Source organism: Pongo pygmaeus, chromosome 12 (assembly GCF_028885625.2).
Source record: "Pongo pygmaeus isolate AG05252 chromosome 12, NHGRI_mPonPyg2-v2.0_pri, whole genome shotgun sequence".
NCBI lineage: Eukaryota > Metazoa > Chordata > Mammalia > Primates > Hominidae > Pongo > Pongo pygmaeus.
Window position 1 is genome coordinate 63116232 of NC_072385.2, and position 24637 is coordinate 63140868.

The following is a 24637-nucleotide window of genomic DNA, read 5'->3' on the forward strand; positions in this document are numbered from 1 at the left end:
TGGTTTTGATTTGCATGTTCCTGATTATTAGTGATGTTGAGCATTTTTTTATATGTTTGTGGACCATTTGTATGTATATCTTCTTTTGAGAATTGTCTATTCATGTCCTTAGTCCACTTTCTGGGGGGATTTTTTTTTCTTGCTGATTTGAGTTCCTTGTAGATTCTGGATATTAGTCTTTTGTCAGATGTATAGATTGTGAAGATTTTCTCCCATTCTGTGTGTTGTCTGTTTACTCTTCTGACTGTTCTTTTAGTTTAGTTTAACTAAATCTCTTTAATTTAATTAAGTCCCATCTATTTGTCTTTGTTTTTATTGCATTTGCTTTTGGGTTCTTGGTCATGAAATCCTTGCCTAAGCCAATGTCTAGAAGGGTTTTTCCAATGTTATCTTCTAGAATTTTTAGTTTCAGGTCTTCGATTTAAGTTCTTAATCTGTCTTGAGTTGATTTTTGTATAAGGTGAGAGATGAGGATCCAGTTTCATTCTCCTACATGTAGCTAGCCAATTATCCCAGCACCATTTGTTGAAAAGGGTGTCTTTTCCCCACTTTGTTTTTGTGTGCTTTGTCGAAGATCAGTTGGCTGTAAGTATTTGGGTTTATTTCTGGGTTCTCTATTCTGCCCCATTGGTCTTTGTGCCTATTTTTATACCAGTACCATGCTGTTTTGGTGAGTATGGCCTTATAGTTTGAAATCAGGTAGTGTGATGCCTCCAGATTTGTTCTTTTTGCTTAGTCTTGCTTTGGCTATGTGGGCTCTTTTTTGGTTCCATATGAATTTTAGAATTGTTTTTTCTAATTCTGTGAAGAATGATGGTGGTATTTTGATGAAGATTGTGTTGAATTTATAGATTGCTTTTGGCAGTATGGTCATTTTCACAATATTCTATCCATCCATGAGCATGGGATGTGTTTCCATTTGTTTGTGTCATCTATGATTTCTTTCAGCAGTGTTTTGTAGTTTTCCTTGTAGAGGTCTTTTGCCACTTTGGTTAGGTATATTCCTAAGTATTATTGTTTTTTGCAGCTATTTTAAAAGTGGTTGAGTTTTGTTGTTGTTGTTGTTGTTTGCTTTTTTGGTTTTTTTATTTTGTTTTTGTTTTTTGAGACGGAGTCTCACTTTGTCACCCAGGCTGGAGCACAGTGGTGTGATCTCGGCTCACTGCAACTTCTGCCTCCTGGATTCAAGCTATTCTCCTGCTTCAGCCTCCAGAGTAGCTGGGACTACAGGCATGCGCCACCACGCCCAGCTAATTTTTGTATTTTTAGTAGAGACAAGGCTTCACCATGTTGGCCAGGATGGTCTCGATCTCCTGACCTCGTGATCCACCTGCCTCAGCCTCCCAAAGTGCTGGGATTACAGGCATGAGCCACTGTACCCAGCCGGGGTTGAGTTCTTAATTTGATTCTCTGCTTGGTCACTGTTGGTGTATAGGGGAGCTAGTGATTTGTGTATATTAGTCTTGTATCCAGAAGCTTTGCTGAATTCTTCTATCAGTTCTAGGAACTTTCTGGAGGAGTCCTTAGGGTTTTTGAGGTAAACGATCATGTCATCAGCAGACAGTGACAGTTGGACTTCCTCTCTACCAATTTGGATGCCCTTTATTTCTTTCTCTTGTCTGATTACCCTGGCTAGCACTTCCAATACTATGTTGAAGAGGAGTGGTGACAGTGGGCATCCTTGTCTTGTTCCAGTTCTCAGAGGGAATACTTTCAACTTTTCCCCATTCAGTATTATGTTGGCTGTGGGTTTGTCATAGATGGCTTTTATTACATTGACGCATGGCCCTTGTATGCTGATTTTGCTGAGAGTTTTAATAACAAAGGGATGCTGGATTTTGTCAAATGCTTTTTCTGCATCTATTGAGATCATGTGATTTTTGTTTTTAATTCTGTTTATGTGGTATATCACATTTATTGACTTACATATGTTAGTCATCCGTGGTATGAAACCTACTTGATCATGGTGGATTATCTTTTTGATATATTGTTGGATTTGGTTAGCTGGTATTTTGTTAAGGATTGTAGCATCTATATTCATCAAGGGTATCAGTCTGTAGTTTTCTTTTTTGGTTATGTCCTTTCCTAGTTTTGGTATTAGGGTGATGCTGGATTCACAGAATGAATTAGGGAGGGTTCCCTCTTTATCTTGTGGAATAGTGTCAAAATAATTGGTATCAATTCTTCTCTGAATGTCTGGTAGAATTCTGCTGTGACTCCATCTGATCCTAGACTTTTTTTGTTGGTAATTTTTTAATTACCATTTTAATCTTGCTGCTTGTTATTGATCTATTTATTGTATCTAATTCTTGCTGATTCAAGCTAGGAGGGTTGTATTTTTCCAGGAATTTATCCATCTCTTCTAGGTTTTCAAGTTTATGTGAGACAAGACAAGTTAAGAGTACACAGGGTGGGTCCAGGGGACCAATGCTAGTATGGAGGCTGTGAAGGCCCCAAATTCTGGGAAGCCACACTATTTATTGGTGATCAAACAAAGAAGCAGGTGGTGAGGACGTGAGGATGTAGGGGTAGAAAGGTAGCAGTGCATCAAGCGTAGATATGATGGTTTAGCATATGCTCTGCTACTTGAGATAATGGAGAACAGGTTCTTCTAACTCAAGATACAATCAATTTTTGATCCTGGGAGAGCAAGAAGCAAGGGGCCAGCGAGTCTAGATACATTCCAGAGGCCAAGAGGGGTCTTATGCCCTGAGTCCCGGATTCTCTCTAAGCCACAAGGAGTTTTATGTCCTGGGCTTAGATTGTAGTGTGGCAGGGCAGCCTTCCACCCTTAGGCACAGAGCTTGGTGTTCCATAGGCCATGAGGGGTTTTAGACCCTGGATCCCGGACATGCTCCAAGACTCTTTTACATTATGTCAGACAGGCAAGCCCTGCCTCAGCCCTTCTATCAACATATATGGTTAGGATTGTGATATTTTCCTGTTGGACAAGGCCTTTTACCATTATATAATATCCCTCTTTGTCTTTTTTAACTGCTATTGCTTTCAATTTTGTTTTGTCTGATGTAAGAATAGCTACCCCTGCTCACTTTTGGTGTCCATTGGCATGAAATGCCTTTTTCCACCCTTTACTAAGTTTATGTGAGTCCTTATGTATTAGGCGAGTCTCTTCAAGGCAGCAGATAGTTGGTTGGTGAATTCTTATCCATTCTGCAATTCTGTATATTTTAAGTGAAGCGTTTAGGACATTTAGATTCAATGTTAGTATTGAGATATGAGGTGCCATTCCATTCACTGTGCTGTTTGTTGCCTGTGTATCTTGGTTTTCTGTTTTTGCTTTTTAACTTGTATTTTTGTTTTATAGGTTCTGTGAGATTTATGCTTTAAAGATGTTCTGTTTTGATGTGTTTCCAGGATTTGTTTCAAGATTTAGAGCTCCTTTTAGCAGTTCTTGTAGTGGTGGCTTGGTAGTGGTGAATTCTTTCAGCATTTGTTTGTCTGAAAACTGTATGTTTCCTTCATATATGATGCTTAGTTTCTCTGGATACAAAATTATTGGCTGATAATTGTTTTGTTTGAGGAGGCCAAAGATAGGGCCCCAATTCCTTTGGCTTCTAGGGTTTCTGCTGAGCAATCTGCTGTTAATCTGGTAGCTTTTCCCTTATTGGTTACCTGGTGCTGTTGTCTCGCAGCTCTTAAGATTCTTTCCTTCATCTTAACTTTAGATGACATGATGACTATGTACTCTCCCCCTTTTCCTATGGATGTGGCTTCCTGAGAGCCAAGCTGTAGAGATCGTTATCTCTCTTCTGGGTCTAGCCACCCAGCAAGTCTACCAAGCTCTGGGCTGGTACTGGGGTTGTCTACACAGAGTCCTGTGATGTGAACCATCTATGGGTCTCTCAGCCGTAGATACAGCACCTGTTCAGTGGAAGTGGCAGCGGGATGAAATGGACTCTGTAAGCGTTCTTAGCTTTGGTGGTTTAATGCTCTATTTGTGCTAGTTGGCCTTGTGCCAGGAGGTGGTGCTTTCCAGAGAGTATCAGCTGTGGCAGTATGGAGAGAAACCGGCAGTGGGCAGGGCCCTAGAACTGTAAAGAGTATATGCCCTTTGTCTTCAGCTACCAGGGTGGGCAAAGAAGGACCATCAGGTTGGGGCAGGGCTAGGCGTGTCTGAGCTCAGACTCTCCTTGGGCAGGTCTTGCTGCAGCTGCTGTGGGGGATGGGGGTGAGGTTCCCAGGTCAATGGAGTTGTGTCCCTAGGAGGATTATGGCTGCCTCTGCTGAGTCATGCAGGTTGTCAGGGAAGTGAGGGAAAGCCAGCAATCACAGGCCTCATCCAGCTCCCATGCAATCCAAAGGGCCATTCTCACTCCCACCGTGCCCCCTCTCTGCAGCAGCACTGAGTCTGTTTTCAGACAGTGGACAAGCAAGGCTGAGAACTTGCCCCATGTTACCCACCTTCCAGCTGCAGAAGAAAAGGGCTTTAGTTCTTCCCGCACCTGTGGAGTCTATATGCCGGATATGTGCCCTCCCCTAAGTTCTGGCCAAGAGGCTTCTCAGCCAGTTCAAATTGTTACAAAGTTCAGCTGGAGACTTCCTTCTCCCTGTGGCATTTTCCCCGAAGGATCCCTGTGGTGCCAGGCAGAAATGGCCTGCTTGGGGACCCAGAGAGCTCGAAGGGCCTTTCCCACTGCTTCCTGTACCCCTGTATTTCACTTGGCTCTCCAAACTGACTCAGCTCCAGGTAAGGCTGGCATCTTCTCCCGCAAACTAGACCTTCAGGTTCCCCAGTGGGAGTGTGTGTCTGGGGGCAGATGATCTCCCTTTCCAGCTTCCACAGTTTGGGCACTAACAGTATTTGGGGTGTCTCCCGGGTCCTGCAGGAGCAATCCACTTCCTTCAGAGGGTCTGTGGGTCCTCTGGGATTCCTGATTTATTCCTGCAGTTATTCTGGAGCTAAAATTCACGATGCGACCCTCCACACACTGTTCTGTCCATCCAAGTCAGAGCTGCAATCTAGTCCTGCCTCCTGTCTGCCATAATGTTGAGTATCTCTACTTCTACTTCTTTGGCACAGAAGGGCTCCCCAGCTCCTATTCCCTGAATCCTCCTCCTCCCCTCTTTCTCTCTCTCGCTGCCTCAGTCTGTCTTGTTTAATTTTTTTTAATCAATGTTTTGTGGTTTTTAGTGAACAAGTCTTTCCCCTCCTAAGTATTTTACTTTTTTTCAGTGCTATTGTAAATGGGAGTTTTCCTAATTTTCTTTCCAGATAGTTCATTATTACTTCACAGGTTTTTAAAGTAACTAAACAAAGAACAACATGACAGAAAAAAAAAACTCTTTTTAATCCTAGTATTCATTCAAATATGTTTATTGTACATATTTGAATGAATATTGTACATACCTACTATGTAAAGTTACTGTTTTAGCACTGGAAATATAATGTTGAAAAAGTTAGGAAGAGTTTCTGCTCTCATGAGCTTACATTCCAGTAGACGAAGCAGTCAATAAACAATAAATAAAAGTGCTATGAGGAAACAATAAAGCAGGATAAAAAGTTAGAGAGCCATAGGGATGGATGGCTTTTTAGATACGATGGTCAGGGAAGGTCTCACTGATTGTTAACTCTTAAGACCTGAATAAGGTAAGAGAGGAGACATAAGACAATATGGGGGAAGTACATTCTAGACAGAAACAAACAGCCCATGCATAGATTCTGAGGCAGGAACATACTTGGATTTGAAGAGAATAAGAAGGCCAGTTGGTTAGAATGCAGAGAAGAAAGACATGAGGTCAGAGAGACTAGCGGGGTTGGATTAGAGACAGAAAGAGGCTAGAGGGCCCTCAGGTCCTTGAATCTCACCAGCATGAACCACCAGACCTGTGAGTGAGTAATGTTTCAAATTATTCTAGCCCCAGATCTCAAGCTCTCTACAGAGATGAGCCTGCTCCACTGTGTCCTGTCTAAAGTTCTGGCCCGCAGAATCTGCGAGCACAATAAATGGTGGTTTTACACCACTCGGTTTTGGAGTAATTTGTTAAGCAGCCAAAGTAACCAGAACAGAAGGGAGGGATAGTCTTTGCATCTCAAACTATAACTAGAGCCCACTGTTACAAAGGTGACTTTGCAAATTTGCGATTGAATCGTGTGTTGATTTGATTGGTCCTTCTATCAGAGTTATGGGATTCTCAGGAGATGCTGGGTTCACTAGTAAAGGCTTGGTTACCAACCCGGGTGGGATAGGTTCAATTAGTGAGCTATATGCTCTTCAGCTGAAAGGGGCTCTGGGTTCCCCCACTTATTTGTCACTGAGATTTCAAGTAAAATAAACTGGAGGTGGCTACCCTGCCAGAGATGTTGGAAGAAGGCAGTCCTTTTACAAAGGGACTTCTTTATAAAAAGTCTCTTGCTAAACAACAATTGGATTCATGTATTTAAAATTCCTCCTTCAGTCGATCAACTAGGAACCCACGATGTGCCTGGTATGGGATTCTGTTTTTTCTTTTTTTTTTTTTTTTTATTAAGTATTTATTGATGATTCTTGGGTGTTTCTCGGAGAGGGGGATATGGCAGGGTCATAGGATAATAGTGGAGAGAAGGTCAGGAGATAAACACATGAACAAAGGTCTCTGGTTTTCCTAGGCAGAGGTCCCTGCGGCCTTCTGCAGTGTTTGTGCCCCTGGGTACTTGAGATTAGGGAGTGGTGATGACTCTTAAAGAGCATGCTGCCTTCAAGCATCTGTTTAACAAAGCACATCTTGCACCGCCCTTAATCCATTTAACCCTGAGTTGACACAGCACATGTTTCAGAGAGCACGGGGCTGGGGGAAAGGCCATACATCAACAGCATCCCAAGGCAGAAGAATTTCTCCTAGTCAGAACAAAATGGAGTCTCCTATGCCCACCTCTTTCTACACAGACACAGCAACAATCTGATCTCTCCTTCCTTTCCCCACACTTCCCCCCCTTCTTTTCAACAAAACTGCCATCGTCCTCATGGCCCGCTCCCAATGGTTGCTGTCTCTTCGGAGCTGTTGGGTACACCTCCCAGACAGGGCGGCTGGGCAGAGGCGCTCCTCACTTCCCAGACGGGGCGGCCGGGCAGAGGCGCTCCTCACTTCCCAGATGGGGCGGCCGGGCAGAGACGCTCCTCACTTCCTCCCAGCCGGAGTGGCAGCCAGGCAGAGGCGCTCCTCACCTCCCAGACGGGGCGGCCGGGCAGAGGTGCTCCTCACTTCCCACACTGGGCGGCCGGGCAGACGCGCTCCTCACTTCCCACACTGGGCGGCCGGGCAGACGCGCTCCTCACCTCCCAGATGGGGTGGCCAGGCAGAGGCACTCCTCACTTCCCAGACGGTGTGGCGGCTGGGCAGAGGCGCTCCTCACCTCCCAGATGGGGCAGCCAGGCAGAGGCGCTCCTCACTTCCTCCCAGACGGGGTGGCGGCCAGGCAGAGGCACTCTTCACTTCCCAGACGGGGTGGCCGGGCAGAGGCGCTCCTCACTTCCCAGATGGGGCAGCCGGGCAGAGGCGCTCCTCACTTCCTCCCAGACGGGGTGGTGGCCAGGCAGAGGCGCTCCTCACCTCCCAGACGGGGCAGCTGGGCAGAGGTGCTCCTCATCTCCCAGACGGGTCAGCCGGGCAGAGGTGCTCCTCACTTCCTCCCAGATGGGGTGGCAGCCGGGCAGAGGCACTCCTCACCTCCCAGACGGGGCGGCCGGGCAGAGGCGCTCCTCACTTCCCAGACGGGGTGGCCGGGCAGAGGCGCTCCTCACTTCCCAGACGGGGCGGCCGGGCAGAGGCGCTCCTCACTTCCCAGATGGGGCGGCCGGTCAGAGGCGCTCCTCACTTCCTCCCAGATGGGGTGGCGGCCAGGCAGAGGCGCTCCTCACCTCCCAGACGGGGCGGCCGGGCAGAGGTGCTCCTCATCTCCCAGACGGGGCAGCCGGGCAGAGGTGCTCCTCACTTCCTCCCAGACGAGGTGGCGGCCGGGCAGAGGCACTCCTCACCTCCCAGACGGGGCGGCCGGGCAGAGGCGCTCCTCACCTCCCAGACAGGGTGGCCAGGTAGAGGCGCTCCTCACTTCCCATATGGGGTGGCGGCTGGGCAGAGGCCCTCCTCACTTCCTCCCAGACGGGGTGGCAGCCGGGCAGAGGCACTCCTCACCTCCCAGACGGGGCGGCCGGGCAGAGGCGCTCCTCACTTCCCAGATGGGGCGGCAGGGCAGAGGCGCTCCTCACTTCCTCCCAGATGGGGTGGCGGCCGGGCAGAGGCGCTCCTCACCTCCCAGACGGGGCGGCCGGGCAGAGGTGCTCCTCATCTCCCAGACGGGGCAGCCGGGCAGAGGTGCTCCTCACTTCCTCCCAGACGGGGTGGCGGCCGGGCAGAGGCACTCCTCACTTCCCAGACGGGGCGGCCGGGCAGAGGAGCTCCTCACCTCCCAGACAGGGTGGCCAGGCAGAGGCGCTCCTCACTTCCCATATGGGGTGGCGGCCAGTCAGAGGCGCTCCTCCCTTCCCAGACGGGGCGGCCGGTCAGAGGCGCTCCTCCCTTCCCAGATGGGGCAGCCGGGCAGAGGCGCTCCTCACTTCCTCCCAGACGGGGTGGCGGCCAGGCAGAGGTGCTCCTCACCTCCCAGACGGGGCAGCTGGGCAGAGGTGCTCCTCATCTCCCAGACGGGGCAGCCGGGCAGAGGCGCTCCTCACTTCCCATACGGGGTGGCGGCCGGGCAGAGGTGCTCCTCATCTCCCAGACGGGGCGGCCGGGCAGAGGCGCTCCTCACTTCCCATACGGGGTGGCGGCCGGGCAGAGGTGCTCCTCATCTCCCAGACGGGGCAGCCGGGCAGAGGCGCTCCTCACTTCCCATACAGGGTGGTGGCCGGGCAGAGGTGCTCCTCATCTCCCAGACGGGGTAGCCGGGCAGAGGTGCTTACTTCCTCCCAGACGGGGTGGTGGCCGGCAGAGGCACTCCTCACCTCCCAGACGGGGCGGCCGGGCAGAGGCGCTCCTCACTTCCCATACGGGGTGGCGGCCGGGCAGAGGTGCTCCTCATCTCCCAGACGGGGCAGCCGGGCAGAGGCGCTCCTCACTTCCCATACAGGATGGTGGCCGGGCAGAGGTGCTCCTCATCTCCCAGACGGGGTAGCCGGGCAGAGGTGCTTACTTCCTCCCAGACGGGGCGGCTGGGCAGAGGTGCTCCTCACCTCCCAGACAGGGTGGCCAGGCAGAGGCGCTCCTCACTTCCCATATGGGGTGGCGGCCAGGCAGAGGCGCTCCTCCCTTCCCAGACGGGGCAGCCGGACAGAGGCGCTCCTCACCTCCCAGACGGGGCGGCCGGGCAGAGGCGCTCCTCACATCCCAGACGATGGGCGGCCGGGCAGAGGCGCTCCTCACCTCCCAGACGGGGCGGCCAGGCAGAGGCGCTCCTCACTTCCTCCCAGACGGGGTGGCGGCCAGGCAGAGGTGCTCCTCATCTCCCAGACGGGGCGGCCGGGCAGAGGTGCTCCTCACTTCCTCCCAGATGGGGCGGCCGGGCAGAGGCACTCCTCACCTCCCAGACGGGGTGGCCAGGCAGAGGCGCTCCTCACTCCCAGACGGGGTGGCCAGGCAGAGGCGCTCCTCACATCCCAGACGATGGGCGGCCGGGCAGAGACGTTCCTCACTTCCTATACGGGATGGCGGCCGGGCAGAGGCGTTCCTCACTTCCCAGATGGGGCGGCTGGGCAGAGGGGCTCCTCACATCCCAGACGATGGGCGGCCAGGCAGAGACGCTCCTCACTTCCTAGACGGGGTGGCGGCAGGGCAGAGGCTGTAATCTTAGCAGTTTAAGAGGCCAAGGCAGGAGGCTGGTAGGTGGAGGTTGTAGCGAGCCGAGATCACGCCACTGCACTCCAGCCTGAGCAGCATTGAGCATTGAGTGAGTGAGACTCCGTCTGCAATCCCAGCACCTCGGGAGGCCGAGGCAGGCAGATCACTCGAGGCCAGGAGCTGGAGACCAGCCCGGTCAACACTGCGAAACCCTGTCTCCACCAAAAACACAAAAACCATTCAGGCGTGGCGGCGTGCGCCTGCAATCCCAGGCACCCGGCAGGCCAAGGCAGGAGAGTCACAGGAGCCTGAGGCAGGGAGGTTGCAGCGAGCCGAGATCACAGCAGCACAGTCCAGCTTCGGCAACAGAGGGAGACCGAAGAAAGGGGAGAGGAGGGAGAGGGAGAGGGAGAGGAGAGGGAGAGGGAGAGCAGGATTCTGTATAGGGTGTCTCTTTCCTGACCTCCATATGAATTTTAATATTTTCAGCTGTAAGAAATAGAAACCCCAATTTAACTTTAAACAATAGGGGAATTTAGCTCCTATAACAAGTCCAGAGACTCCAGCTTTGGCTTCCTTAGTGGCTCAGCAACATCAGCAAGGATCCAGGCTGCTTCCACTCTCCACTCAACCATCCTCAGTGTGTCCTGCCCAGACCAGCTCCCCTCATGGTCCCAACATGGCTGCTGCAATTCCAGGCATCAACATGCAGGCATCAACACGCAGGCATCAACAGGCACACAGGACGACATCCAGAAGGAGAAAGGGACCATTTCTTCTGCATCTAGTCCTTGATTTAAACAGTTCATGATTCACCCTATGGAACTGGACATGCGGCCCAGGGCCCCCTGAAGATAGAGGTGGACAGCAGGAAGCAGGACATGGACATCACCCAACAGTCTGCTCCAAACTCTAAGCCTGGTTAGAGAAGATCTCTCATTACTACCGAATAATCTCTCTCAGTAGTTAAAGTTTCTCCTTCCACTTCCTAAGGATGCCAAAAGGAATAGTGTTTTCTTACTACAGTGTCCTTGGCTCCTTGAAGAAAAGACATGACTCAAAGAGCTAAAAAAAAAAAAAAAAAACTAAGCCTTATATTTTCTATCAATCACCTGCCCACGTGCACTTGAGCACCTTTTGCTCAGGATGAAGTTGACAGATAAATAACATTCCTATCTTGATTGGCACTCCTTGTGGGTGACAGCTGGTTTGTAGGCCATTGTTAATGGAGAAATGAGAGGGTCGGGGGGAGAGGAACAGATGAGAAAGCATTTACCGTCTATCAAGCTGTGAGGAACGGCTGCCACTTATCTCTCAGAGCAGGGATCTGCCAGGTCAAATCCAGCTTAATCACTTGTACAATGCATAAGCTAAGAATGGCTGTTAAATATTTTTTAATGGCTGAGAAAGTAAGACTATTCATGACATGAAGATTATTTGAAATTCAAGTTTCAGTGCCCATAAATGGAATATTTTGGAACATAGCGATGCTCATTCATTTACTTCTTGTCTATGGCTGCCTTTTACTTACTTACTTACGTACTTATTTATTTATTTATTTATTACAGGGTCTTGCTCTGTGGTTCTGGCTAGAGTGCAGTGATGCTATCTCGGCTCACTGCAACCTCTGCCTCCCAGGCTCAGGTGATCCTCCCACCTCAGCCTCCCAAGTAGCTGGGACTACAGACACGCATCACCACGCCCGGCTAATTTTTGTATTTTTTGTAGAGACAGGGTTTCACCACGTTGCCCAGGCTGGCGTTAAACTCCTGGGCTCAAGCGATTTGACCTCCTCAGCCTCCCAAAGTGTTGGGATTACAGGCATGAGCTACTGCACCCAACCCTATGGCTGCTTTCACACTGGAACAGCCGCATTAAATAGTTGTGACACAGATTGAATGGCCCATGAACCCTAACATATTTACAATTTGGCCCTCCACAGAAAGTGTGCCGACCCCTGCCTTGGAGCAAAATCCCTGACAGGGTCCCCAGGCATTCAGTAGGGCTGTGCCTGGAGCCTCCAGAGGTACTAGCCCTCAGCCCATCTGCAGACCAGCCTCTTCCCAACTGAGTGGGAAAGGAACCCCTGATGCTGTCTAATCCATTTAGCGCAGGGGTCCTTAGACCTGAGTGCACATTAGAATCACCTAGGGAGCTTTGAAAAAATCCCGTGCTTGGTTTCCACCCAGCACACTTTTTCTGTGGAGGGCCAAATTGTAAATATGTTAGGGTTCATGGGCCATTCAATCTGTGTCACAACTATTTAATGCGGCTGTTCCGGTGTGAAAGCAGCCATAGGGTTGGGTGCAGTAGCTCATGCCTGTAATCCCAACATTTTGGGAGGCTGAGGAGGGCAAATCGCTTGAGCACAGGAGTTCAAGACCAGCCTGGGCAATGTGGCAAAACCAATTAAATCAAAATCTCTGGGGATGGGCCCAGGCATCTGTCTCTTTCAGAAGCCCCCCAGGTGATGGCAAAGTTCAGTCAAGCTTGAGAACCGCTGCTAGATGCTTGTTGCCAATGTCAAGCCTGGTTTCTGGAGCTTTTTCTAAGCAAACACCATCACCCACCCTCAGGCAAGTGTTTTGGGAACAGCCCATCAGCACCACACTAAGGTGGAGCTGGGCAAGAAGACTTGGAGAAGCAAGCTGTGGTTAACCCCTACCTTTCATTTGTACAGGTGTGTAGCCAAATGACCTCACCTGTGTATAGATGAGTTCCTGAGGTTTCCCAGGCTGGGGAGTCCTTGCCACCAGGGTTCTCCTTGTATCTCATGCCAATTCTCAGCAGAGAAAACACAGTATCTCACCCTAGCTGCCACTCATGAGTTTATTTTCCTTCACCTAAGAGGAGGCAAACAAAAGCATGGTCATTGTCCAACCCAGGGACAGTTTAGATGCATATCTTTCTCAATGGCACCAGAAACCTCTCTCTTCTTTGGCATGTAGTTGGAGAAGAGCCACATATAGCACCTTCTTTCCTTTATTCACTCGCACAACAGGTACCTACTGAGCACCACCTATTTACCAAGCCCTGTAGATTTTCGGAGTACAATAGTGAATAAGAGCCCCCAAAAGCTCACGGACTAGGAGAAGCCAACTTAGCCCACTATTCTGCAGTGCTGAAGGGCTGTATCCAAGGGACATCTGCAGACTGAGTGAGGAAATGACTCTCCTTGTCAGGGGAAGAAAGGCATTTCATGCTGAGGATAGAGCATTTGCAAAAATACAGTGGCTGGAAGAAGTAGACATGGATCTGACTGGAGCTGGGGCAGAGGGCTATCAAGGGTGGGCAGGAGTTGAGGCTGGAGATGAAAATTGGAGGCAGCATGAGAACAGCAGTCTAGCCAGGACCAGAGGAAACCATGGGAGCTGTTCTGGAGAGAAGTGAGCGAGGTTCCGAAGGAAGGAACCCCTGGCTGGATGTGCTGGATTCTGGAGGACAGAGGAACAGCGCCCATGTCCAACACTCTGTCCATTGCTCGGGATAAGATGCAACAAGCTCCCAAACTACTGCCATGGGAGTGGGGACAGAGAGAAGCCAGATTCAAGAAGTATCTCAGAAATACATTCAGTAGGACGTAGAGATCAATTTAAAGGGTGGTGCCAGAGAGTCCCTGCCACAGCTACCCAAGTCCCTCCCCAGCTGCCCAAGGTTCCAGCCTCTCCTGTCCCCTGCTGGCTTTGCTCTCATCCCCAGCCAGAGCCAGTGAGAGAGAACACCAGGAAGGTAAAGAATGCTATTGGGGGATTTTCTTCTGTTTTTGTTTGTGTTCCTTTTTAACACCTGTTTTTAAGCCTCCCAAAAGTTCCCCTGGCTGTTCTTCAAAATGGATTTTTTTTGAAACGGCTCAGCGGGCTTCCCTTACAGACCATGATTACATTGCCAAAGCTCAGTGTTGCTCTCTGGTTATGCCCATGAGCTCTGGTATCAGAAAGGTCTGGATTTGAGCCCTGAAAAAAACACTAGCTGAAAAACCTGGTCAAGTCATATAACCTCTCTAACCCCCAGACTCCCCATCTGTCAAATGGGTAAAGCAGTACCTGCCTCTTTGAGGGTGTAGTGAGGATTAAATGAGATAGTAAAATAAAGACTTTAACACCGACCCTAGCACATAAACTGCTTGATAGATAGAGGCTGAGGTGGGAGGATCACTTGAGCCCAGAAGGTCAAGTTTGCAGTGGAGCCAGGTTCACACCACTGCACTGCAGCCTGGGCAACAGAGTGAGACCCTGTCTCTAAAAAAATATTAATAATAAATAATCATGAGAGCCTAAGGTCAATGGATGGGCGGTCTCAAGGAGATCAGGGTGTTCTACAGTGCGGGCACTAAAGTGAGGAAGCAAGAAAAAGAGTAGCTCATTCTCAGAGAAGGGATCCTTGAAAACTTTAGAGGTGAGAGCAGTTGCTTGTGATAACACAATCTGTGGTGTAACCGAGGGAGTGGAAAGCTGAGCTGGATTGAAAGAGATTTTTGGAGGTTCAAAGGTTAAGGAACAACAAAGCCAGGGTGTTGGATGGATCATGCCATTAGATTTTGTTGCCAATGATGACAAAGGCAGAGATGGAAAGGAAGACAGTGCTAAAGTTGTTAGTGAGGGAAGGAAATCTCAGCCATGAGGAGGGGAAACAGATGGGATGGCAAGATAGCCCAAACCTCAGAGAAGTTGGTTTTAGTTGTTCATTGATTAAAAGGTTGATTTTTGTCTATTCAAAGGAGGAATGAGGAGAAATGGTTTAGAAACAGGAAATGTAAGGAAAATACCTACCATAATTCTTTGCTTATCAAAATTTAAGCTGTCATCTTTGAAAAGATTTCCCAAAAGACTGCTAGGAGATACCCCAAAATGTTAATAAGGTTGTATAAATGTATATTTTCTGGTCATCTATTGATATATAACCAACCACCCTAAAACTTAGTAGCCTAAGACATTTATTTGTCTCACGAATCTGCAACTTTGGCCAAGTTCAGCAGGGACAATTCATCTCCGCTCCACTCTGTGTCTGCTGGGGTGATCTGAAGGCTCGTTCATTCACATCTGACGGTTGATGCTGGCTGAGCCTTTAGCTGAGGCTGTGACCAGAGGACCTAAGTGCAACTTCATCTTGTGGCAACTTGGCTTCCTCACAGAATCGTGGCTGTGTTCCCGGAGTGAGTGTCTCAAGAGAACCAGGCAGAAGCTATATCAGCTTTCATGACTTAGCCTTGGTAATCATGTGGCCTCATTCTCCTTTAGTCACAGGTTCACCCAGATTCAAGGAGGCAGAGCAGAGACCCCACCTTTCAATGAAGGAGTGTCAAGTTCACATTGTGAGGAAAGCTTGCAATGTGAGATGGAATGTTGATGCAGCCATCTTTGGAAAATACAATCTGTCATAGTGACTTTCATTTTATTCCTCTTTTACCTTATGGGATGGTGCCCAGTGAGTTCAAACTTTAGCCATTTGATTTTTTTTTTTTTTTTTTTTTTTTTTTTTTGACAGTCTCACTGTGAGGCCCAGGCTGGAGTGCAGTGGTGTGATCTTGGCTCACTGGAACCTCCGCCTCCCAGGTTCAAGCGATTCTCCTGCCTCAGCCTCCAGAGTAGTAGCTGGGATTACAGGTGTGCACCAACACACCCAGCTAATTTTTTTGCATTTTTAGTAGAGACAGGGTTTCACCGTATTGGCCAGGCTGGTCTCGAATTCCTGACCTCAAGTGATCCGCCTGCCTCGGCCTCCCAAAGTGCCGGGATTGTAGGCATGAGCCACCGCACCCAGCCTAGGCATTTGATTTTGAACCACCAGCCTGATCATTAAAAGATTATCAGTCTTTCCTGTTTAAATGGAAATACTAAGAAATCTTTGAACAGACTTTTATTTGGGGAAGAATCATTTGAGTGGCCCCTTTCAGTTATGTTGATATAAAGCAAGAAAGCATGCATGGTTCTGGAAAGACAAAGGACAAAAATTGTATCTTTCTGTTTGGTTAATTTTTTGCTTGGCAAAGTCCTGGGCTCAGTGCTATAAGCAGATAGAATTAGGCTGCCTCTCCCCAACACTCATTAATCAAAGGAACTTAAAAGTTATGGGGGAATAAGCAGGCAAATTTGCCAAAAGGACAAGGAGCTTTCTGGGAGGAAGAGGATCAATATCTTGACCTTTTCCCTTTAACATTCGAAGTTATTATAATAGGTTTAATTAATTGTAGGTATTTTGTAGAATGTACCTCCATTGAGGTTTGTCTTAAGTTTTTCTTATGATTAGACTGGAGTTATGTGGTTTGGGGAGGAAGACCACAGAGGTAACATCCCATTCTCATCCCATCATGTTAAAGGTACACACTATCAACATGACTTATCACTGTTGATGTTGACCTTGGTCACCTGCTCAAGGAGTGTTTGTCAGGTTCCTCCACCATAAAGCTACTCTTCCCCCACCTGCCCACCTTCGCATACAGTACACTTTGGACAAAAGTCACTATGCAAAGCTCATACTTAAGGAGCAAAGAGTGTGGTAGACTGCCTAATAGGCCCCAAATATGTCCACGTGCTAATCCCCAGAATCTGTGAATGACACCTTATATGTCAAAAGTGATTTTATAGTTGCGATTAAATTAAGGATTTCACCATATAGAGATTATCCTGGATTATCAGAATGGGCCCTAATTGTAATCGCAAGTGTTCTTGTAAGAGAGAGGCAGAACAGGAAAAGAAACTCATCAGAGTGAACAGACAGCCTAAAGAATGGGAGAAAACGTTTGCAATCTATCCATCTGACAAAGGTCTAATATCCAGAGTCTGCAAGCAACTTGAACAAATTTATAAGAAAACAACCCCATTGAAAAGTGGACAAAGGATATGAACAGACACTTCTCAAAAGAAGACATTCATGTGGCCAACAAACATATGAAAAAAAGCTAATCATCACTGATTACTAGAGAAATGCAAATCAAAACCACAATGAGCTACCATCTTATACCAGTCATAATGGTGATTATTAATAAGTAAAGAAACAACAGATGCCAATGAGGTTGCAGAGAAAAAGAATGCTTTTACATTGTTGGTGGGAATGTAAATTACTTCAACCATTGTGGAAGATAGTGTGGAAATTCCTCAAAGATCTAGAAACAGAAACACAATTTGACCCAGCAATCCCATTACTGGGTATATGCCCAAAGGAATATAAATCATTCTGTTATAAAGATACAAGCACATGTATGTTCATTGTAACACTATCCGCAATAATGAAGACATGGAACCAACCCAAATGTTCATCAACAATAGACTGGATAAAGAAAATGTGGTACATATACACTGTGGAATACTATACAGCCATAAAAAAGAATGAGATCATGTCCTTTGCAGGGACATGAATGAAGCTGGAAGCCATTATCCTCAGCAAACTAATGCAGGAACCAAAAACCAAACACCGCATGTTTTCTATTATAAGTAGAAGCTGAATGATGAGAACACATGGACACATGGCGGGGACAGGGAACAACACACACTGGGGCCTGTCAGGGAGGGCAGGGGGAATGGAGAGAATCAGGAAGAATAGCTAATGGATGCTGGGCTCAATACCTGGGTAACAGGTTGATCTGTGCAGCAAACCACTATGGCACGCATTTACCTATGTAACAAACCTGTACATCCTGCACATGTACCCCAGAACTTAAAAGTTGAAGAAGAAGAGGAAGCCAGAGGGAGATTGACCCAGAAGAAGGGAAAGCAACGTGATCCCAGAGGCAGAGAGTGGAGAAATGCGGCCAGCAATTAGAAGAAGCTGGAGGAAGGAAGGAGACCCCAGAGACTCCAGAGAAAGCACAGACCCACTGACCCCTTGATTTTAGTTCAGTGATACTGATGGCAGATTTCTGGCCCCTATAACTGTGGAAATAGATCTTTGTCAAAAATCACTAAGTGTGGCAATTTGTTATAGCAGCCACAAGAAACTAATGTGGAGAGTTATGTTCCACCTCCTTGAGGGTGCAGTGTCTATATAAATAATTTGAAATTCTTCTGCATTGGAGATTTGCCTCTTTGCCCACTTTGTTATTTAATTTATTTACAAATATGTATGAACTCATAAATATTTATACTCTGAGTTATAATCCATTACTGCTTTATTTTGTTCTCCACATTCTTTTGAGAGACACATGTCTTTCTCTTTGCAGGTAACCTACCACATCCACAGGTGCCTTGGGCAGGGCACATGAGAAGGTTCTAGAGATTAGGTGGAGATTTAGAAGATGAGTTTGTCCACACCCATGACAGTGACCTGCAGGCTGGGTGTGCAAATTTTGAAACAGAAACAGAGTAATAAACTTTCCATTAAAGCAAAAATGCAAAAGACAGTGTTACATGCACACATAAAATAGATTTTGCACACAAGTGACTAAATGGATAAATATCTATAAAATATGCATCAAGTCTTTTCAGTAGTATAAGTTAACAAAATATCTCAGTTTATTCAGGCTGCTATAACAAAATACCTTAGACTGGGCAATTTATAAACAACAGAAATTTATTGCTCATAGTTCTGGAGGCTGGGAAGTCCAAGATCAAGGCGTCAGCAGATTTAGGTGGAAGGGAAAATCAAGCTCCCTCAAGCCTCTTTGACAAGAGACCCTAATCACACTCATGACAGCAGAGCCCTCATGACCTCATCATCTCCTAAAAGCCCCACCTCTTAATACTTGCAATGGAGATTAGGTTTCAACATATGGATTTTGGGGAGGACACAAACATTCAGATCATAGCAATGTGGAATTTATAAGAATAAAAAGTTAGTTTGGGTCTTGGTTGATGTCACTGATGGATTTTAGTCACCCTGAACTAACAAAAAACAGCAGCTATAGTCTATTTTCTTCAGAAAAATCTCAAAGCAAAGCGACTCCACACCTGTATGTCATTCTCACTCAAAAAATTTTCTGTTCCTTGCTGACAAGGTTTTCCTTGTTTCCAACAGAAGTCTCTTTGACTTTAATTTCTATTTCCAACCGTCCAGAGATAGAACGAATATGTGTTTCCAAAAAAGTTTTAATGCCAAATTGGGTTAGGGACAAGAAGGGCTGCAAAGGCCATGGTACTTGAGGGAGCAGTGAGAGGAAAGGGCCCTGGTCTAAGTGCTAGATACACAGGCCTTAGATTTCCTTCATGTGCCATTACTTTGCTGTGAGCAAGATAGTTAATTTAAGAACATATTTCTCAAAGAAGGGAGAGATCACAGCCCAGTCTCCAGGAGTTAAAAGGATAGTCTTTGGCATAGGACAGGCCCGGGTTTTCGTTTTGGCTGTACCTCTTACCAGTTGTGAGATGTTGGGCAAGTTATCTCCCTGGGGCTCATTTTTCTCATCTGTAAAATAAAGACCATATCTATGTCATAGGTCATGTGAGGAGTATATGGAATCATGTTGACAGAACATGGCAAGCCCTGAGCTGACCTTAACTAGACCCGGCAGTATATTAGGGTCCAATCCCTACCCTCTTCTCCCCTTCCCCCACTGCACAGGTGGGTTCCTGAATTGTTCTTGCTGCCTTAAATTAGTACAGCCCCAAACTGCAACCTGTAATCTTCCCTCTAACACTGAACAAAGGCCTTCAGGCCAAAAACTCATCCTCTGCCTTGGGTTTCTGAGTATACCCTTGATGAGGCTAAAAGTGGGCCCCAACCCACCTTGTTTAGCATGTTCTAACCCTGACTCCTTGCCTAGCCTGCACTAGCCCTGACTCCTTGCCTAGCATGCACTAGCCCTGACTCCTTGTCAAGCGTGCACTAGCCCTGACTCCTTGTCAAGCGTGCACTAGCCCTGGCTCCTTATCTAGCATGCACTAGCCCTGACTCCTTGCCTAGCATGCACTTGCCCTGACTCATTGCCTAGCATGCACTAGCCCTGACTCCTTGTCTAGCATGCACTAGCCCTGACTCCTTGCCTAGCATGCACTTGCCCTGACTCCTTGCTTAGCATGCACTTGCCCTGAGTCCTTGTCTAACATGCTCTAGCCCTGACTCTTTGTCTAGCATGCACTAGCCCTGACTCCTTGTGCAGCATGCACTAGCCCTGACTCCTTTTGCAGCATGCACTAGCCCTGACTCCTTGTCTAGGATGCAGTAGCCCTGACCCCTTGTCTAGCATGCACTAGCCCTGACTCCTTGTCTAGCATGCACTAGCCTTGACTCCTTGTCTAGCATGCTGTAGCTCAGACTCTTCGTCTAGCATGTACTAGCCCTGACTCTTTGTCTAGCACGCTCTAGCCTTGACTCCTTGCCTAGCATACACTAGCCTAGCATGCACTAGCCCTGACTCCTTGTCTAGCATGCTCTCGCTCTCACTCCTCACCTAGTATTCACTAGCCCCCTCTCTGGGACCTGGTGCATTCTACCTTAACCCTCTCCTGCTGGCTATAACCCTGCTTTGCCTCCCACACACATCTCTAGAACTAGGGCCTCACTCAGAACCTCCTATTGCCTCACCTCAGTCACTAGCTACAACTCTAAAGATGCTGACATAACCTTGCCCAAACTGAAGGTCACTGTGTCCTCTAAGATTCTGATATCCAAATGCCACTACCTCTTAGTCCCTATAGCCCTAGCTCACCCTCTAGCTGGCTCCTCCTCTGCTGATAGTCTGCTTGCTTCACACCTGAGGCACTGAAGGTAGCCTTTATCTTGTTTTACCTTCCACAACAACTTTTGAATTGCCCCATTTCACAGATGAGAAAACTGAGCCCCAGAGATATTTGGTAATTTGCCCAATGTTCATGACTAATAACCTCCAGAGAACTTGGGGCCCCCTGACCTCTAAGTCAGGCTCCACTCAGCTTCCTGTGTCACAGATCCAAAGATCAGAAGAGCCAGCTCCCTAATTTGCACTTTGGATGGCAGTGAATTAAACTTTAAAGGCTTGACAGGTAGTGCTATTCCTGACTCCCAGGCATTTGGCAGTGGTTGGTATATGTTTCCAGAGATACACTTCTACATGAAGGAAAAAAGAGGGAATATATTTCTGTTTGACTAATAAACATCCAACCCCAAGGGCTCTACAAAATTTTAAGCCCTCAAATGGCACAGAGACCTGCCCAGTGAGAGACAAGGAAGTATTGAGTTGGGCAGAAACATCTGATTTTATTTGCAAAGGGGCCCTTTGGGATATAAGTGCTGTTAACATGATCCCAGAAGGAGGGAAACAGAATTTTCTAAGGCTCTCCCACAGTCAGTGAACTCTGTCTCTCAGAGGACATGGGGGCCTTGGTGTCTGACCAGCCAGAAGCTTAGCCCTCAAGTCTTGTGTGTGCACAGGTAGGCACAATAGAATCAGCCCTGGTGGCCTTGAAACCACATTCAACATTATCAAGAGGCAAAGACTCCAACACATCAGTCTGAAAACAAGATGTCTCCGCCCTCATCACCATTGGAAATGACCTTATTAATTAAATTGTTTAATCTCTATGTATATTCCATGGGGTCAAGGATGTTGCCTATTCACTGCTGGGTCCCCAGCTCCTAAAAGTGTCTGACATACAGCAGGAGATCAGTAAACATTCTTTGAGTGCACATATTATAGTTTCCATCTTGGACCTTCTTTGTTAGACACCAGCAAGACAAAAGGTACTGTGCTTTCATGGTCCTGGGGTGGGGTAAGCCAGGTCACCAGCCCTAGTCTGCTGCCCAGGGGTCAGAGGTTATTGCCTGGTATGACCAGGATAGGGGAGGTCAAGGGCATCTATCCTACTTATACCTTTGTTTATTTGTTTTAAATAACAAGTATTATCATGAATTTCTTTGCCAAAAGGCCCATCTCATTAAACCTACCAAATATCTTCCCTATCCAAAACTTAGTTGTAATTAATAATCATTACTATTAGCTATCATTTACTGATTGAGCACCATGTACTATGTATATATTATCTCATCAAGTTCTTAAAGCATCTCAGATTTGTATTATCCTTATTTTACTGATGAAGAAACTGAGGCTTGTAGAAGCTAAGAAATTTGGCCTAGGTTATACAGCTGTTAAGCAAGGGACACAATTTGTGGACTTGAACCAAGTCTATTCAAAGCCCTTGACCTTCACCACTATGCTATACTGCCTCTCACAAGGTCATAAAATAAGTAAATTGCTTGTTTTTTCTCTTAAGTCAAAATTTCACAAGGAAAACCATCTAGCCCAGATTCTCCTATCAGACTTGGATTATTCAGTTACCTCCTGGAAAGCAGCAAAACTGCCTTTCTGAGCTGACTGGGTCACTGAGGTCATCTCTCCCTGACATGCTATCAGAGTCAGATCAGAACAACTGAAGTGGAAACCAGCTATGGCAGCCCTTACCTGCCACGAATGATATAGATGGTGGCAGCATCACGAAAGGAAATCAACTTGGGCTTTCAGTCAACTTGCGGTCTCCCCTCTATGGGTCTTTCCTACCTTTCACCTGTCTTGGGAAGAAGTAGGCATGGGTGAATTAGTTTACAGAAGTGTGCCAGAGCTCTGGGCACAAGGTGCCACTTCCTTAGGTTATGTGCATCCTCCACCTAGGACAGACCAAAGCTCACCCAGAATCCCTCCTGATATTTTCAATAATAAAAGTTACAGTGGGTTCCTGGTATCCTCCCAGGAGGTGGTTCTCCCAAGGGTGTTAAAAATATATATATCAGTTCTCCCTTGTTAAATTTGTGGTTTCCTGTAATAGCTTGGCATGGGCCATTACTCCATCCAGCACCATTCTCTCTTCTTGAACCCTCAACCTCACCAGCTTACTGTCACATTAACTCCCAAGACAATGTCATCTCTATCCTGGAAGGGAATGAGGCCTAGGACTCCGTCTAAAGAGGGGTCACAGTTTGGACTGACTCAGGAAGGATGGATGTCTACCAGTCTCCATTTGCTAGAGAAGGGTTCGGTAGGCATCCAAAATTCTACCCTCTCAGAAGAGCCACCCCACACCATTTCCAGTGGCTGCCTCGGGGAAGGCCATGCAATAGTCCTCAGCTTTCCATCAGAGCTGGCAGTCCAAAATCAATCTCTCAACTGCGCCACTGGCAGCACCCTCCATTGTGGGTGCCAAGAAAGTGGTACTTAAGCTGGGGGGTCAAGCAGAAAGGAAAAGATACATAACTGCAGCTGCACCGTGTCATGACGTCAGGGTCTAGAAATTGAAGGCACGGGAGGGAGAAAGAAAAGGGATGTTTGTTTGGAAACCATCTCGCACAGTCCAAATTAAACAGGCTGTTTGCTCAAGTCTACTTTCCATTTCTGCCCCTCTCTCTACTAATTATTACCTCTCCTAAAACCTCTCTCCCTTAACCCAATGTCCCACTTCTAAAAGAGTCTAAGGAATACTTCCTGATCCTTTAAGAGCCTGAATTGCTGCATAAACTTAGTATCACTGGTCCCATTTTAAAATGCCAAGAACAAAGCAAGGCCCATGTCCTCTCCTTGAAGTCTTTCCTGAAAATTGCAGCCATCTCTGATCTCTCTCCCACCTCACCAGTCTTGAAATTTACTGACTGTATCATCCATTTGAGCATTTGAGCCTCTGTTCAGCCCAACAGAGGCCACGGCTTTTTTGTCTTGACTATTCTCAGATTATTTCATGTAAGTATCTTGTCTTCCTGGGAAAACTGTAAGCTCCCTGGAGTCTAGGACTGGGTCATGTAGTTCTTTAGTATATGACACTGTGTCATATATAGTGTTCTGTATATGGTTCTGAATACACAGGAAATATTTTTTATGAAGCTGCAATGAGCTGAACAGAATCAAAGGGAGGCATATGATGAAAGATGAAATCACTGGGCACTCATCAGGAAAATGTTTAGTGGCCTCCAATTTCAGGTGAGCAATGTTTAGGATGGGGCCACAGTATAAGCCAGAATAACACATGGGCCAGTACCTGTTGCAATAGGTAAGCTGACAGAGTGCTGTGAGGCTTTGGATTGAGCAGTCTGCACATGCAGAGGGAAGAGGAAGGAAGATCCATACTTTATTTGGACTGAGACTCAACACCAAACCATAGTCCAAGCGAGGCCACCCAAATGGCAATGCTTCCCTGGAACAGGTGCCAAGTTCACCAGATTAGCTGTTGATTTGCCCATTTTAGCACTATTCTACATCTCCATGGTCATCCAGTTTTCAAAAGACACCTGATTTTACGTCAACCACCACCTTTGTTGAAACAAAAAATAACTCATCAACTTACCCAGTCAAACAATATAAGTCAGAGGTAGCCTTGGGAATTTCACTGACAGCTCTAGAATTCCAGGTCTACTCCCTGCAGTTGGAAGTAGGCTTCCTTGTTCTCTCACTGGCATGTTTGAACTCTAAAAGGGCCTTTTTTCTAATGGCCTCCCTTGCAGACGTTAGCAAGAAAACCTTCAGCCAGGCACAGTGGCTCATGAGTGGGAGAAATCAGCAACCTGAGAGAGGATGGCACTCACAGAGTGTACAGCATGAGGCTAGTGTTGGAGTCCCTGGAGGGTTTGTCAGCATTGGGAGGGACTTCAGAGAGCACCTGCTCCATCACCTGTGTTACAGGCCAGGAGCCTGAGGCCCTGGGAGACTGGACGACCTCCCAAGGCCACACAGTGTGATCACAGTGTTCCCGCAGCTGGGGCTTTGGGCTCCTAACTCCCAGTCCCAGGTTTTCCCCAGTACCTAAGAAAAGAATGCAAAGGATTAAAAAATAAGGTACAAACTCTGTGGTAAAATCTGATGGGTGAGAAGGACAATATCCTTTGAGAGCTCACAAGAACAGCAACAGAAAAGTTCCACAGAATAGCTAGAGTGGGTTGCAGAGCTCATCGTTGCCAGAAGTATCTATAGTGCCCACCAGACCCAGTATGTCTTTCCTAGGGATGCTGTCATGAAGTCCACTGGGACTGGGGGGCTTTT

The 24637-nt window shown here is 47.4% G+C and overlaps 1 protein-coding gene across 1 annotated transcript in view; it reads left to right on the plus strand.

Annotated features, from left to right (window-relative positions):
* Nucleotides 1–2860: 2860 nt before the first annotated feature.
* Nucleotides 2861–24637, plus strand: part of TIA1 (TIA1 cytotoxic granule associated RNA binding protein) — a 200176-nt gene continuing 178399 nt past the window's right edge. Inside the window, exon 1 of the mRNA XM_063648599.1 lies at nucleotides 2861–2866. The gene's annotated coding sequence lies outside the window, so the exon portion shown is untranslated. The remainder of the gene's footprint in view (nucleotides 2867–24637) is intronic.